This window comes from Nuphar pumila, chromosome 3 (assembly GCF_984573655.1).
Source record: "Nuphar pumila chromosome 3, dmNupPumi1.hap1.1, whole genome shotgun sequence".
NCBI lineage: Eukaryota > Viridiplantae > Streptophyta > Magnoliopsida > Nymphaeales > Nymphaeaceae > Nuphar > Nuphar pumila.
This window is the reverse complement of record NC_143251.1, coordinates 1,485,498-1,504,398: the sequence shown is the minus strand read 5'-3', so window position 1 is coordinate 1,504,398 and position 18,901 is coordinate 1,485,498.

Here is an 18,901-nt window from a genome sequence, read left to right as displayed (position 1 = left end):
AGGGCTCTTCCTAATCCGTGCCCAGAGAGAAGAGGACTTACGGTTGTTACGAGATGGGGTGCTTGGAAACTAGGTGGGAAAACCCTAGTTGCGAGCAGATGGAGTGCGGGCTCCGAGATGAAGCTTGAGGAGTCTGAATTTGAAGGTTCCCCTCCCGGGGCTATCGGCGGAGTTATGGAACATGCAGTTTTTTTTATGGCAGTCGCCAAGTTCCTGCAAGGGACTCTAGTGAGTGTTGATTCTGTTACGAGGTCGCCGGATCGTCTAGAGTTTGCGAGGATATGATTGAGAATGGTAGGTCATTTAGAAGGACCTCAAAGTGAATGAGGGGCTAGAGGAGTTCCCTTCTCCATTGTGTGCTAGTTCTGAGACAAGGGAGTGGGGAGGCATTTTCAGTCATCGGAGGCTGATCAGAAGGGTAATCAATGAATTGTCCACATGCCGAAACGGATGGGGAGGGGGAGCAAGAAGGGTGCTGGATAGGAGAAGAAATCAATGGACCCGCCTACAGTCGGGCAAGTTTTTGAGTTGAATTGAGTCGATGGCAACAACGGGGAGAGACAGGACATGGTGTCTCCAGATATGTGGAAACCACGGATACTGGTCTAGAAAACCAAGATACCCAATCCTTTCAGCTGAGACAAAAGGGAAGGGGGCCAATATTAGGGCATCCTTGACATCCCTCCGGGCTTTGCTTTCTGCACCACAAACCCGGTAGGTATCAAGGTGCCAGGTGATCCTTCTTCCTTTAGGGTGTGTTTCACTACAAGAAATCTGCAGATTAACGACCGATGGTACCTGTCGTTAATCCATCATAAATCTGTCGCCAATTCGTTTAGCGACGGATTGACGACGGCTTAGCGATGGATAACATTCGTCATGATTTCCTGATCGCTAATTAGCGACAGAACTGATATGTCGCTAATTCGTGATGAATTAATGAATGTCATGATCCGTCGTTAAATAAGGACTGATTTGGTTTTGCGACAGATACATATTTGTCGTTAAGCCATCGCTAAAATTTCATGATGGATACATTTTCATCGCTAAATTTCATCGCCCATTTAACGACGGCTTAGCGATGAATTATATTCCTTATTTGAGACAGATTAATATTCGTCCCTAATCCGTCGCTACATTTGCGATGGATATTAGCGACGGAAAATATCTGTCGCTAATCTATCGCATAATCCTTTGCAAAGTTAAAAATAAATAAATAAATAATTATTTGAAATATAAATATCAAGAAAAAAATTCTCGTTATACAATTTATATAACCCGTGTATAAAAAACAAAGTACACATAAAAAAGATATATACAAAGCAGGTGAAACAAATTTACACAAGCTATAAGTGAAACAAATTTAACAACCCACTGTAATCCTCGTTAAGTACTAATTAGTTACAAGTGAACATATACAAAGAGTTTGTTTGAAACAAACATGCAACAAATTCAACAAATGAATCTAATCATCGCCAAGATTTGGATCATCATCCTCTTCATTGTCTCGATCTGCCCCTTCATCCATGCATGCATCAGCTCCTCTACGTTGATCATCTCCAGCATTCTATAAGAGAACCAAAATGTTAGTATTGATAAACAAAATATAATGAAATAAATTATATGCAATGCACCTAATCTAAGAAAATCAAAGTAACATGGCTGAATGACAGATAGACTAATAATAAAGTGAAGAACATTAACAAAATTCATATATGTATTCTAAGGCTGACAAAAAATTTTATAGTGATTCAATCATGCAGATATGTGTTCTAAGGTTGTCAAAAAAATGTCATAGTGATTCAAGCATGCATATATGGTTTATAAGGCTGTCAAATAAATGTGTTATGTATCACAATCATGCATATATGTGTTCTAAGGCAGTCAAAAAACTTTTATAGTGATAAAATCATGTTTATATGTGTTCTAAGGCAGTCAAAAAATGTTCATAGTGATGAAATCATGTTTATATATGTTCTAAGGCAGTCAAAAAACTATCATAGTGATGAAATCATGCTTATATGTGTTCTAAGGTTGTCAAAAAACTTTCATAGTAATTCAATCATGCATATATGTGTTATAAGGCAGTCAAAAAACTTTCATAGTAATTCAATCATGCATATATGTGTTATAAGGTAGTAAAAAAACTTTCATAGTGATAAAATCATGCTTATATGTGTTCTAAGGTTGTCAAAAAACTTTGATAGTGATTCAATCATGCATATATGTGTTCTAAGGGAGTCAAAAAACTTTTATAGTGATTCAATCATGCATATATGTGTTCTAAGGAAGTCAAAAAACTTTCATAGTGATTCAATCATGCATATATGTGTTATAAGGCAGTCAAAAAACTTTCATAGTGATTCAATCATGCTTATATGTGTTCTAAGGTTGTCAAAAAACTTTCATAGTAATTCAATCATGCATATATGTATTATAAGGCAGTCAAAAAACTTTTATAGTGATGAAATTATGCTTATATGTGTTCTAAGGCAGTCAAAAAACTTTCATAGTGATAAAATCATGCTTATATGTGTTCTAAGGTTGTCAAAAAACTTTCAAAGTGGTTTAATCATGTATATATGTGTTATAACGCAATAAAAAAACTTTCATAGTGAAGAAATCATGCTTATATGTGTTTTAAGGTTGTCAAAAATTTTTATAGTAATTTAATCATGCATATATATGTTATAAGGCAATCAAAAAACTTTCATAGTAATTTAATCATGCATATATGTGTTATAAGGCAGTCAAAAAACTTTCATAGTGATGAAATCATGCTTATATGTGTTCTAAGGTTGTCAAAAAATTTATAGTGATTCAATCATACATACATGTGTTCTAATGCTAGCAATAAAAATTCGTAGTGATTCAATCATTCATACCTGACGGGCACCAGAGCTCATGTTGAACGCAGACGAAGTTACCTTGTCCCGAAAAAAGTTGCATAACTCATTATGGACAATGTTGGGAATGACTTCATATAAAAAGTCATACATTGTGTCTTGAAGAAGCTGACGGACACCATCTCAAGAAACAACAGGGTCAATCAGACGGTGGGAGTTGATGCTGGTGGGAGAACTCTAAGAGCCCTGATTGCAAAAGGCAACGACTGATGTGGTGTTCATGTTACTCCCAAACCCGAACACACGACCCTTTTTTGGGTTCACTGGTTGTAGTCACCCATGCTGCAGGATCAAAAGGCGGATGATGAGTGGAGTTATCGCCATATTATTCTACCATATTCTGCCCGTATGACTCCTACAAAGTAATGATTATAGTAGGAATTAATAATTAAAAATTGTAATGTTTATGATAATGTAATTCATGGTAACTTGTATATTGCAATATTTATTAATACAATAAATACATACCATTGTCGGTCTCGCCTTCTTTGATATGAACTCTCCCGTACTCTTACGTTTATGTGTTTCAATAAACATATCCTTGTAAGCCACAATGTCTCTTTTTTTGGCTTCCTGCACGGTTAAATGATAAAAAAATTAATTAAAAAGTATGCAGAAATACTTATAAATTTGACTATATATATATATATATATATTGATGAGTTACCATTTTCTTCTGGTGGCTTCCAAAAGTCCTAGAACCACCTGTGTGTAGATGGGCATCAGGTATCTTTGTTCAGTTTTGTGCAGCCTTTGCTGAGCGGTTTTAAAATTTATGGCTCACCCACTTGTCGCATATTGCATCCCAATAATTCATCCTGATAGTAGAAGGGTCATGACCCTTAAACTGCAGTGGATCATCTATCCCACCAATTGCTTTTATTGCTACAGTCTTCATATTTTGCAGTATGTCGACAAATTGATTGGTAGCCACCTTCTGCCATACTATCTTCGCGTCATGCTCCTTTTTTGCAGTCGCGAAGCGATTCGAAACCTATAAATAATTTTAGAAAATTAGTGCACATGACTATAACAAAAAATTATATATGAAACACATTAGCTATGATAAACGATTATATATCATAAATGAAGACCATAATCTTTCCAACACCTCCATTGGGTACTCTTTCCATTGAGCGACTGGTCCTGGTAGATGTTGAAGTAGTGACTTCCTAATTTCTCGTATTACTTCTTGTGGCTCGAACATTGTGTTGCACATAAATTGGTACACATTAACTATCGACTATCAATATACACTATTTATCAGATAAGTATTGCACAAGTGATAATTTAATACTTACGGTCGACTATCGATATACACTATTTGAATGAGTCATCGTGTGTCAGTTTGAGAAGACCCTGCATCCGGCGTTGTCTCGTGATGTGTATGAGTAGCTGGTGTAGGTGGGTCATGTGAAGGCGAAACATCATTTACAAAACAATGAGTTAGAAATTCACACAATGCACATATAAACTAATCAGCTGTACATTTATTTAAATAATATACCTATTGAAGGATTACGTGAAGACCAAGGTTGATACTGGCTATCACTGAGCTAGGATCCTATAAAGACAATTAATAAGTAACAATTTTTATATCAACATATAAAAAAAAGCATAATAAATACTTATATTTAAATATAACATAAAGACATCTACTAATGATGTCCCACGACCTCCACTTGGTCCTCGACTACTGGGTGCTTAACCACTGTGACCTCCATGAACCATATTCTAACAAATAAAAATGATATTTGGATAAGTTACATAACTCATGAACTTAGCATGGACATGACATATGCATGAAATGTAAAGATTTAAAGGTCCTACATGAATCAATTTTATAACTGTGCATGTAACATGATATGCATAAACAATGACTGTAATAATGACCAATTAACATATTATTGTTTACATGAAAAGAATGCATGTCATCGTCCTTACCAACTCTTTCAACCATGCCCCAAACTTATTTTCACGTTCTTTCTGTACTTCTGAATCAATGATATATGAAAGTTCTCTTCGCAACTCCAAATCAAATCGTCTGCACTTAACAAATATTTATATTATTGAACTATGCACGCACGTATAGAACTTAGTGTTACATATTAAGTATACTTACTCGATGTAGGGGACGATCGTTGAGCAATTAAAAAAGATATAGATCTATGCTTCATCTTGCTCTCGATCTTCCAAGAGTCTTGATTGGCAACTGCCAAAGGCATGCCCAAGTGGTTGAAATATCGATATTTTGTTAGCTACAGTAAATTATTCTCCATCATCATTACGAAGTGAGCAAGTGTAACGTGTTGGAATGTGGGGTTCAAAGCACATAGTTGAGAAATATGAAATCCCTTCTAAAGTGTACGCTTCATAAATTGAACCCTCCACTCTTGCTTTATTCTGAACCTTTTTTTTTGAGGTCAAACATGTATATGTCAACAATATACATCTCGTAATACAATAAATTCTCAATAGCATTAGAACAAAAAGTATAAATAAAAAATATACCTTTCAAATGGGTACATCCACCGATATTGCACTGGACCACTAGCCCTAAGTTCATATGGCAAATGTATTATCACATATTCCATAACATCGAAAAATGCTACCAAAAATATCTTCTCTAGCTGACAAATAGTAGTGACGACAGAATCCTTAAGATTCTTTACCCCAGTTACTATAACTTTCGATGCACACAATGTTCTGAAAAATCTACTCAACTAGGATAATATCCCTCATATAGGTTTGAGTAACATATCATGAAATGCTAAGGGAATCAATCGTTGTATAATAACATGACAATCATGGCTCTTCAACCCATATAATTGTCCCTCGTCTATCTTCACAGCCCGAGCAATATTAGAGACGTATCCATCTGGAAATCTCAACTGTCTCAACCACTGACATACCTGCTTTACTTGATCTGGTACAAGCACATACATTGCCTTTGAATTTCAGTACTTTGCCATTGTACTCTTGGAGTTTTAATTATGGTCTTTTACATATTACTTTTAAATTCATACAGGCCTTCAGATTATCCTTCATTTTCCCTTTGACATTCATTACCGTATTGAACATATTATCAAATATATTTTTCTCTACATGCATCACATCCAAATTATGTTGTATCAATAAGTTCGACTAATATGGTAGTTCTCAAAATATAAATTTCTTTATCCAATTATGATCTTTTCTAAATCCAAGGAAGGGCGTCAAACTACGGGCATCTGTCAGTCTATATAGAAAGTATTGCAATCGTCTTAAAGTATCTATGCCAGACAACCATGTAGGTGGACCTTCTATTTCAGTTGTGTATGCTTAGAACATATTCTTTTCTTGTCATAACAGATGGTCGCTAGGTAGAAATTGATGGTGACAATCAAACCATCACGACTTCTTTCCATGTGTCAATCTAAAAGATTTTGTATTCTCCATGCAGTACGGACATGCCAACCTCCCATGTGTGCTCCAACTAGATACCATACCATACACAAGGAAGTCACTAATTGTCCATAAAATAATAACCTTCATATTAAAGTTTTTTTTTTGTGAACATTGTATGTGAGAACACCATCATCTCACAGTATTTTTAGCTCATCAATCAATGACCTTAAATATACATCAAGATTTTGGCCTAGAAAGGTCGAACCAGAGATCAATAGAGACAAGAAAAGATTTTGACGCTTCATACATAAGCTTGGAGGAAGGTTGTATAGGGTGACAAATATTGGCCAACACGAGTATGAGATTGATCTACCCTCAAATGGATTAAATCCATCTATACATAAACCTAGCCTAAGATTTTTCACTTTCATTGCGAAGGTTTGATGAGTACGATCAAAGTGCTTTCAAGTTTCTGCGTCAACAGGATGCACGATCTTGTCTTCATCATATCAAACTTTATTTGCATGTCATCTCATATGTTTAGTTGTCCTCAAAGACATATACAGTCATTGTAATCTAGAGGTGAGAGGGAAGTAGCAGAGTGACTTATATGACACATTTTTTGACCTCGTGCTACCATTGCTCCTTATTTTTTACTTGAACCAAGGATGCCCACATGACAAACATGATCTGCTATTTTCTTGATCTTTAAAATACAACATTCAGTGATTTGGACAAACATCTATCTTTTGATACTCCATACCTAGAGCGTTGACTATGACCTTCGCATGGTAGACATTTTGTGATAATTTCTTATCTTTGGGCAATATACTCTTCACAATAGAGCACATATGAATAAAATATGATTGACTCAAATTATACTCTGACTTCAAATTCAGTAGTTGAAAATTTGCAAAAAAGATAGTATGACTCTCGCAACCATTTCACAGTGGCTCATCAGCATCTCTAAGTAAGTCATAAAATCTACTAGTTGCATTGTTTGATGATTTTTTCTCTACCTCAGTTGGTACATCACTAGGACCCATAGCAAAACTCAGATCTGGTCCTGCGACATCAAATATCAAATCTATATATAGATTATCATGCACCACATCCACCCATACATCAAAATTGTTTCAAAATTCTTCACCATGAAGCATCTAATTCTGATAACCACTCACAAAACCCTTCCTGTATAGGTGATGTCTAACGCCATGAGGTTCTACAAATTGATTGTTCTTATACATCGTGCAGAGGCACCTGATTCGACCAATGAGGTCCACTATACTGACACTTGCCATTGCAAATTCAATAAAACTGTCAACACCATCCATATATTCAAGCGACACCTCATTATTAATTATCCTACGATACATCCATTCATGGTTTGCAGTCATTTTATCCTATAATGTTACAGATATTATCTTCACCAGTTAAAAGAGAATCATAATATATTATGCTGAATTATTGTATATCAATTTGTAGGATATTATGTGTTTTCTAGTGTCAATTTATGAGATATTGTTTTGTTTGTTAATATTGATTTATAATATATTATGCTGAATTGTTGTATATCGATTTGTAAGATATTATGTGTTTTCTAGTGTCGATTTGTGAGATATTGTTTTGTTTGTTAATATCAATTTGTAATATATTATGCTAAATTATTGTATATCGATTTGTAAGATATTATGTGTTTTATAGTGTCGATTTGGTGATATTGTTTTATTTGTTAATATCGATTTTTAATATATTATGTTGAATTATAGTATATCGATTTGTAAGATATTATGTATTTTCTAGTGTCGATTTCTGAGATATTGTTTTGTTTGTTAATATCGATTTGTAATATATTATGTTGAATTGCTGTATATCGATTTGTAAGATATTATGTATTTTCTAGTGTCGATTTATGAGATATTGTTTTGTTTGTTAATCTCGATTTGTAATATATTATGTTGAATTTTTGTATATCAATTTGTAAGATATTATGTGTTTTCCAGTGTCAATTTGTGAGATATTATTTTGTTTGTTAATATCGATTTGTAATAAGTTATGTTGAATTATCGTATATCGATTTGTAAGATATTATGTATTTTCTAGTGTAGATTTGTGAGATATGGTAAACGGTTGTTAATATCGATTTATAATATATTATGCTGAATTGTCGTATATCGATTTGTAGGATATTATGCTGAATTGTCGTATACCAATTTATAATATATTATGTTAAATTATTGTATATCGATTTGTAAAATATTATGTGTTTTCTAGTGTCGATTTATGAGATATGGTTTTGTTTGTTATTATCTAATTGTAAGTTATTATGTTGTTGCTTTGATACTTTGATTCATTCAATCGTTTCTTTGACTTGCTTAACTAATCAGTAGCCGTTGTTATATGCATCTTGAATAAATTATAGTAAACGTATGTGATGGCTAACGTAAATTGATATTTTGCTCATGACAGTGTTGAGCATATCAATTAATTGTAGTGAAGATGATGTGTCTCAATCACTGGAAAGTCATGAAGCAACAAACATTCGTACTAGCGATGCACCTGAAGAAGTGAATATGTGCACTAATGATGCACATGATAATAAGATTGTAGGCACCTCAAGTCTACATGATAGTACACTTGACTCTGTTCCCGTAGAGGAAATGCAGTTTAATAATGAAGAAACTACATACAAATTTACAATGATTATGCCTTAAAACTTGGCTTCAGTGTTAGATAATATTCTTGGGCAAAAAATGCACAAGGTGTCGTGGTGAGAAAGGCATATGTTTGTTCTAAGCAAGGTTGGAAGAAGTCAAGTGGAAATCCAACAAGGAGCAAGCCAGATTCAAGATGTGGTTGTCCAGCGAGAATGGTGTTAAGAAGACTTCTAAATGAGAAATATGTAGTTCATACTTTAATCAATGATCATAACCATGAATTAACCCCTTCATTTATGACTCCTATGTTAAGGTCACATAGTAAAGTAACTGAAGTGCATGCTATAATTATTGAAATAGCTGATTGCACCGACATTGCACCAAGGAAGACATACAATTTATGCGCGCACATAGATGGTGGTCGCGAGAATGTACCATTTACACCTATGGATCTAAAAAACCATTTGATAAGGAAGAGGTCAGACAACAAGAAGAATGGAGGAATATGTTCTTTGGTTGATTACCTACAGAAGAATTCAAGCAATGACCTTGGTTTCTTTAGTGCAATGCAACTGGATGAAGATGGGTATGCTGTGAATATATTTTGGGCAGATTCAAAGTCAAGAGAAAATTATGAATGCTTCAATGATGTACTTATTTTTTATACGATAGTGAAGAATAATACGAAATAGTGACCATTTGAGTAGTTTGTCAGAGTGAACCATCACTCACGAGTTGCATATTAGGCAACACTTTTTTGCATGACCAGACCAAGGAAACATTTGAGTGGTTGATTAGAGTATTTACGCAGGCAATGAATGGGAAGCACCCTGGAGTTGTAATTATAGATGATGATCATGCAATTGCGACTGCAGTGTCTCATGTATGGCCATATGCACATCATCGCCTATGTTTGTGGCATATCTTTCAAAATACAGTAAAGAACATATGACACATTTTTAATCAGAAGATAGGGTTTGATAAAAAGTTTAGAAAGTGTGTACTTGAGAGCAAGGACGAGGTCACTTTTATGTTTGATTGGGAGCAAATTATTCAGATGTATGACCTTGAAGACTGCGTGTGGTTACAAAATTTAAATGCAGGCAAAGACAAGTGAGCATTAACATATGGAAGACAATACTTTTGTGCATGTATGATAAGCACACAAAGAGCTTAATATATGCATGCCACACTGAAAAAAACCTTGTATTCATGTTTAACAATGTTTTGCTTCATAAAACAATATGAATAATTTGTAGATGGTCTTAGACAGAATGAACTTAAACAAGATGTGAAAGGCTTCAACACCCGCCCTGTAACTTTGGGTATGAAAATATTGATGCGACCTACAGATTTGTATACACTAACTATATTTGAATATATTAAGAAGAAGGTTATACAGGTCATGAATTGCAACATAGAATGACGTATGCAATATGGGAATATGCACAAATACCATGTTGTATGGGAGGGCGAAGAGCAATAAAAAAAGAAAAAAGCACATGTTACATATAATGTTGACAACGAAACAGTTCAATGTACGTGCAAAATATTTGAATTCAAAGGTATTTTATGTCATCATGCATTAAAGGCACTCAATCAAGAGAAGATACAAGAAATACCTAAGTCATAAATAATGCAAATATGGATGAGACAAGCAAAGATTAAACTGCTCGATATAAATAATGTCAGTCTATCTGGTGTTGATGAGAAGTACCACATAGCCTCCCCTTACCAACAACTATAATTAATGTTGGATCTCCAGACAATCTGTATAATTGAGATTGTGGTTTAGATATAGATATAATTATTCATGCAAAATATTGAATGCGATAACAATTTGTACAAAGGAAGACAAAATCCTAAAGTGATGATTACTTAAGAATGCTAACCATTAGAACGATTTATGCTAATAAAAGTTAGATGCTAAGGAGATAACGATTTATACTAAGAAAGACCAAATCCTAAAGTGATGATTACTTAAGAATGCTAAACATTATAATGATTTACGCTAATGAAAGTTGGATGCTAAGGAGATAATGATTTGTACTAAGAAAGACAACATTCTAAAGCAATGATTACTTAAAAATGCTAAACATTATAATGATTTACGCTGATAAAAGTTAGATGTTAAGAAGATAACGATTTGTACTAAGGAAGACAAAATCCTAAGCGATGATTACTTAAGAATGCTAAATATTACAACGATTTATGCTAATGAAAGTTAGATGTTAATGAGATAACGATTTATACTAAGAAAGACAAGATCCTAAAGCGATGATTACTTAAGAATGCTAAACATTACAACGATTTTAAACCATTTACCTCATTTAATTGCAGTCCATCTAAAATGAACTAAGCATTTTCCTTACGGTTTAAGATTTAGGGTTTAGGGTTTAGGGTTAAGGTTTAGGGTTAGGGTTAGGGTTTAGGGTTTAGGATTTAGGGTTTAGGGTTGGAGTTTAGGTTTAGGGTTTAGGGTTTAGGGTTTAGGGTTTAGGGTTTAGGTTTTAGGCTTAGGGTTTAGGGTTTAGGGTTAAGGTTTAGGGTTAGGGTTAGGGTTTAGGGTTTAGGATTTAGGGTTTAGGGTTGGAGTTTAGGTTTAGGGTTTAGGGTTTAGGGTTTAGGTTTTAGGCTTAGGGTTTAGGGTTTAGTAATATATTATGGGTTTAGGATTAGGGTTTAGTAAGATATTAAGGGTTTAGGGTATAGGGTTAGGTATAGTAATATATTATGGGATATATGTACCGATTTGTAAAATATTAAGTGCTTTCTAGTATCGATTTGTTAGATATTGTAGTATGTAATTGAAAATTGTGTGAGGAATTAACATTGTAGCGACATGAGGTGGCTATTTGTGTGTTCAAATCGTTGCTCATTTAGCGATTTCTATAGAAATCGCTTCAAAGCTTCATACCTGTAATTAAATAGCTGTTACGTAAATCGCTATCGTCAACAAGTATAAATCGCTATTTCATCAAACGTATAAATTGTTCCTGCTTTGAACAAACAAATCGTTGCTTTAAACATACAAAACAATGTAGAAATCATACCCTTCATAAGTACATATTATTGTAACGTTTGAGCTTCAACAGTAAATATCGTTCTACATCCAGCTCATTGTCAAAAATTGATATGCCTTGTGAGACATGGATTTTGGTTGATGATTTATGCGTTTTACGCAATGACGTATATGTCGACCACAACGATTTGCCTTTGTATAGAAAATATTGGAATAATATAATTCAAATCGCGGTTGTAGTAACATACTATCGATTTAAGAGATATTGTTTTGTTTGTTAATATCGATTTGTAAGTTATTATGCTGAATTTTTGTATCAATTTATAATAAATTATGCGATATGTATATCAATTTGTAACATATTATGTGTTTGCTAGTGTTGATTTATAAGATATATGTATTATGATATTGAAATGTGTGCATGTGGCATTTACATTGTTGCGTGATTATGATGGTGATTTGCGTATTTAAATCACTGTTCATTTAGCAATTAAAATCAAAATCAGTTCACAACATCGTAGCTGTCATTAAATCGTTATCACGTAAATCGCTATAATCAATACACATATACGATAAGTCATTTCTTTAATTGGCACAGTAAATAACAACTTGATACATAGTGTAGTGCGATGCAACTGACGATCATGACACATAACATGAAAAATGATGTGCATGTAGATTTAATTTTGCATGGTCGGCAGAAAGAAATCCTTTTGCCTCATAAGTGCATGTAGATTTCATTCTTCTCCTCCTCCTTCTTTATTTGTTTTTCCTTTTCTTCGTCATCTTTCTTCTTCTTCATCATTAATTCTTCCTCATCTTTCTTTGTTTGCTTTTCATTTTCAATATTTGATGGATCAGGCTCCGTATAATAAATATCCAATAATTTGTTCCTGTCTTTTTCATTCTCAATGTTCATTATATTTTGGTACTTTACATAACCCTCATATATATCGGATTGGTAGATGATTTCTTCAAGAGTCATCCCCTCCAACGGCGAAGGCTTTCTTCTCTTACGAATTGTAGTGATTGCTAACATGCACAACACATAAATTTAACCCCAAATCGTTGTAGAAATCGAACCCTTCATAAGTACATATTGTTGTAAATCATAAATCGCTATTGCATTAAATATATAAATCATGGTTGTTTAAATGTATAAATCATGAATCATAAATCGGCTAAATCACTATTGCTTGAAACGTATAAATCATTGTTGCATCAAACAAATTGCTACTATATTAAATGTATAAATCATTGTTAAATTCAAACTTACAAATCGTTGTAGAAATTTAGCCCTAATAAGTACATATCGTTGAAATGTTTGGTCTTCATAAGAACGAATCGTGCTAATTATTTTTCGATGCCTAGAAGGTGGATATGTACAAATCGATTTGTTTCATTATGAAAATAGGTGTTATTTAGCATAAATAGTATAATCAGTTGTAAGATTTAGCATTCAGATTTATATAATAAATTAAAATCAATTTGTTTACATAACGAAACCTTACACAAAACTCACCCAAAGGACACAAGTTTTGCTAATCTACAATGGAGGAGAAACACTTAGAAGGTAGATGCAGCCGATGGTGGCAACAGTGCTTTGAGTATGCTTTGACGATAGTAGACGACGAAAAGGGGTGCTCCAACGGCAGCTGACGACGACAAAGGGTGATCCCGCGGTAGCAGACGACGTCAAATGCTGCGTCGTCAAAGGGAGCTTCTGTTACAGCAGATCATGCATCGTCAAAGGATGAGCCAGAATGTTTAGGGTGACATATTGCGAGGAGCTCCTGTTAAAGCAAAATTGTTTACTCCTTAGGGCAAAAACGATAATGATTTTAACCCTTTCTCTCTTCTGACGAGAAGACATTTTTGTCCTTACTCGAAATGTCATTTCATAGCGCTAATGGCGAGAAAGGGTACTTAAGTCTTTGCAAACAAACCAGACTCCGATGCTAAGTGATGTCGACACACATGGAGAAACATGCCCCATGTGCTTACATACGTGGTACTCATTCAGACCCAAGAACACGCACCTGCGTGTTCTGGGGGGGGAACATATAACCTGCTTCGCTCTTTGACCATACGGAATGTCCCTTTGGTTTTCTCAAAATGGACCTTTCGAAGGCATGCTATTGTGGATTGGGACTTTTTGAATCATGGCCTGTTATGCCTTGGTTTTAACCGTTTATGGGTGCAGAGGATTACGTTGTGCGTCTCCAAAACCTCATATGCGATCCTCAGGAGGTGAGTTCTTCTGTAGCACGCGTGGTAGTAAACGGGGTGACCCTGTCTCTCCCTACCTTTTTCTAGTGGTGACCTACACGGCTACGGCTAGGTCATGTTCTTGGTTCAGAGTTCAGATCAGGCATGAAGCCTTGCGGCTGGACTCGTTTTTAGGTATCCATTTGCAGGTTGGTGGTCCGGTCCATGTAAGGGACGTAGGATGCTGCCTGGTTCACCCAGAATAACAAAAGTCTATGAAAAGATCCGGTGCAACATGATTGCACAAATATTTGTGCATTAAGCACCTGATCACCCTCCATCTTGGGGACATGGCCTGTCAGTTGTGAGGCCCAAGGCCTGATGAAGGGCAATCAGTTGCTTAATGCACAAATTTTGTGCCATGTGATTGCACCCGATTCAGACTCCAAAAGTCTTCGAAGGAAAAAATATCCAAAAACTAATTTTTCATGAGAAATTGAAACCTTTTGTTTTTCTTGAGTTTTAATTGACAAAATATTCACAAACTAAATAAATTAAAAAATCAAGAAAAAATAGGTAAAACAATAACACATTAAAAGCATGAAATACAGAATAACCATACAAAAGCATTTTTACATCCCCAAGCTAGCTTTGGCAGATCCCAGCATATGGCCGATATTGTACATGAATATCAATGACTTTTTTTTTTGCAAAGTTTCAAAATAATGATGATCACTGTGGGTCACCCTATGCTTAGCTGGATACTGGTCACTCTCAATCTTATACTGTTACTTTTCGCCGTGGGAAGGTAAAACTCCACTACTCTTGTATCAGTGATTGCTGAAATCTCCGCTATTTAAAAAAAATAAAATCCGTGCCAGTTTTCTGATAACACCCAACCAGTACTTTATTTTGAAACCCACCAAGTAACTTTGTTTGGCAACAGTTCAATGACCATTATTAGCCCAATAAAAAACTGCCCTATAACAGTATCACGTTAAAGATATGTTCACATAAACCTTTTTTGGCTAAAGTTTTCTACTACACTGCACATCTTTCATATGCTTTTCTTTTTCAAATATTTATTGGCGTTTTAATTTGTCAGAATGAAACTTGTGAAATCCCCAAAATGTTTATTATACAAGTCTCTAGATGCGTCATTTTATTGTTTCAAGACGACCCCCCCACCCCAAACCCACCAATTTTTTTTTTTTAAGAAGGGAGGTGGGGGGTCTGTGATAGCGGGATCCGGTCTTGGACCCGGACCTGACACCTGATCCGAACCAAAATATCCATTCTAAAGATACACGCGCGGAAACGCTTGTGGCTTGTGCTTTGGTACCGAAGGGAGGTTTAAAACATGCTTTTGGTGGAAGGCCCCTTTCCGGCCCCCTAAATCTCTAATGACATCCATCGGATGGATGGATGGATGCGAGATGGATGATGGACGGCCGAGATGATCGGAGAGAACATATTCCTCTCCATCCCAAGTGTCCATTAACCTCCGCCATCCCTTTTTCCTTTCTCTCTCTCTCTCTCTCTGCGTGATTTCTACGCTTCATGCATGACAACCATCCACACCATGAATGAATGGTGCTTTGAAAACCCATTGATGGTGATCATGGCATGATGATCATAGCCGACTGACTGACCATACCAACTGTGGTCCCCCACCAGGACCCAGGATAACCCACTGGCGTACTGACTCGTCCTTGTCACTGTGGGTCCCACCATCAATGAACTGGTAAGAATACCTTTATTATCTTTTCACCTGCTTTTGCTTCCATAGATTTTCTTTAGAAATTCGTTTAATTCTTGAGGAAAACGACGGCCATGCTCAGAGTGAATCTTGCAACGTCCCTTCTTCTTTTTTGACTCTTGCTCAGTCTGAGCTATACGACACGGTCTTGGCCCAGTGCCTTCGAGTTCGAGCCCATTGGGTTAGGGGGGTTGCCTGCTCATTTGGATATACATCCGGTTTGGGGAACCACACCTACCTCCAAGGCACCAAGATGAATGGAAAATAGGGTGGGAAAATGAAATGCTATTCATAATGTCCAGACTCCTGACTCCCTTGGAGAAAATTTCATTAAGGTGACAACTATTTATCCTCTCATTAAAGAAAATGATAAACATTTTAAAAATTTGATTGTGAAGCGTATTATTTATTTATTTTTTGAGATATAAGATTAATCTTCCCTCCCTTGTAAGTTAAATTCAATATTATCCTTCTGTTATCCCATTTTTCGAAATCATCCCTTCTCTTTTTGCCAATCATGGCAAAACCATCTTTAAGGAAGCTAGACGTCATATGACAGAATAAAGCATTTGTTCCCACATTTGGAAACCTAAGGATGATTTTGGGTATCAGTAGCAATATTAAAGATATTTCAGAAATGTGAGACCCATTTTCAAAATTAAGATCAACCTTAAATGTAATATTTTACTAAAAACGAGTACTGTTGGCAGTTGGGACCATATATCACCATGAAAGAGCTGGTACAGCCAAATCAAATGGCAAGTACAAGGGGGCTACTGCGAGGCTCAGTCCTCCCTTGCCGCAGCAGTCCCCCCCACCCTTCCTCTTCCAGTCCACGCTTTGATTTTGAAGGTGTACTGACAAGGGTTAAAAGCTACGCCACGCTGCTGCTTCTGCCCCCTCCTTGACCCGTTGTTGCTAGCTGATGCTTCTTTGCTGCTAACAAATGGTTCCTAGTTTGCTGATCAGTAAATATAAGAATTGTGTTTTTTTTTTTTTTGGTGGCCATCCTCGTTTTTAAATCTTGAGGGGGTTTTGAGATCTTGCTTTTCCTTTCACCTTGCTTCGGTCTCATTCTCAGAATCCTTTATCAGGTCTGAGATCCAGCAAGTGCCACTTAACCGACCACGAACTTGACCTAAGTCTGTTGTACAATTTACACTAATATCCTTGTGTTACAAATATCAACAATGTTTTGAACTTGCTGTCATTTTATCCCCCAACAACTTCTACTGTCATTTTATCCCCCAACAACATCCTAGTAAGGGTTTAATTAAAAGTAGAGACATGAGCATCAGCCTCACGGGCACTTTTATAAGCATCAACCCCTTGCATATAAAAAGGGCCAAGGACATTATGTCTCATACTCTTGTCGAAATCAATGTGACAAAAGTTTAAAACGGCAATTTCTCGGCAGTGAATTTCTTGGGAGATTTTAAATTTTTTGAATATTTCTCGAGTTTTTTTTTTGGCAAAATCTTGGGAATAAATTAAAAAATCAAATAAATTCTTAAAAATCTAAAAAATAAAAAACAAATAAAATAAACTAACTGAATTTTACATGAAAAAAAATATAAATTCTATTTTCAATCCCACTAACAATATCTAAAAACTATCAAGCATCAAATAAGTATCAATCTTGTACATGAAATGTACTTCCATTCAAATAAGTATCAAGCATCAACTAAATCATCATACATTAAGTATCAATAATCAAGTATCAAAAACAAAAATAAAATGACCATAAGTTCATGAAAACACACACATAATAATGATTCGAGTTTATACAAAAAAAAATTATTCACTTGTTACTAACTAAGAAATCAAAAGTGTCTTTGTCAATTCCTTGGTCGTCAATGCTTTCGTCCTCCTCATCCCCATCTTCTATTTTTTCTTCTTCATTCCTTTCTTCAATTGAGTCATATGCAAATGCATCAATGTCGTCAAATACAATGGGCCAGGAATCTTTTGTTTCTTTTTCAATTAAAGTCTTCTGCATGTGCATGTTCATGCGCACATAAACTAAATCAGTAAGAGTTGTTGGCACAAGACGATTTCTCTCTTTGATATGTGTCGCTTCAAATGCACTCCAATTTCTTTCATATGCAAATACACTGCATGGTTGACTAAGTATTTTAATTGCTATATTCTGCAAAATATGAACATTTGCTCCACTCATTTCTCATCATATCCCTGATGAAAACAAAAGCAAGTAATAAAAAATTGATAATATATTTTAAAATAAAAATCAAAATTGAAACTTACATGGATGTGCAGTACAAAGAAGAGATATTGTAATCCCATTAAAGATCTTTGAATCTTTTGAATGATAATAAGTCAATTATGAAGCAAGCTCATCCTTTTTATCTTCCTTATCCACCATCTTTTTCATTATTTTCTTCAATCCCTCCATGATTTCGTTGTTCATCTTCACAAGACCATTATAAAAAAGTTATAGATTTAAATACCCAGCAACATATAAGTCACTTCTTAAGTTGACCTCTCATCGACTATCAATGATGCCCCATATTCGTAGATACTTATCTACTCGACATTTATAAAAACTTTTTATTTCTTCTTTAACATGATTTATACCTTCATACAAGTAACCTATGGTAGAACCATCCCCATCTACCATCCTCAAAAGTTTTATAAGTGGTTCTGTTGTTGCTGTTATTTCTCTTCTATTTTCCCAAAACTCCTCTCCTTGTATAATATCAATCACATCTTTGCCTTCTCCTCCTTTCTTAACCTTTTCTAAATTTCTCCATTCAGAAGAAGCAATCAAAAACCTCAACTTATCTTCGATTTTCAGTATAGATTGCAAACATAAAAAATTAGTAGTAAAATGAGTAACTCCAAGCCTTTGTATATCTCTATCATTTGTATAATTTCTCATAAGTTACAAAATTGATTGTGATTTATACATGAAGCTTATAATTTTTTTTGCATCTAATAATGT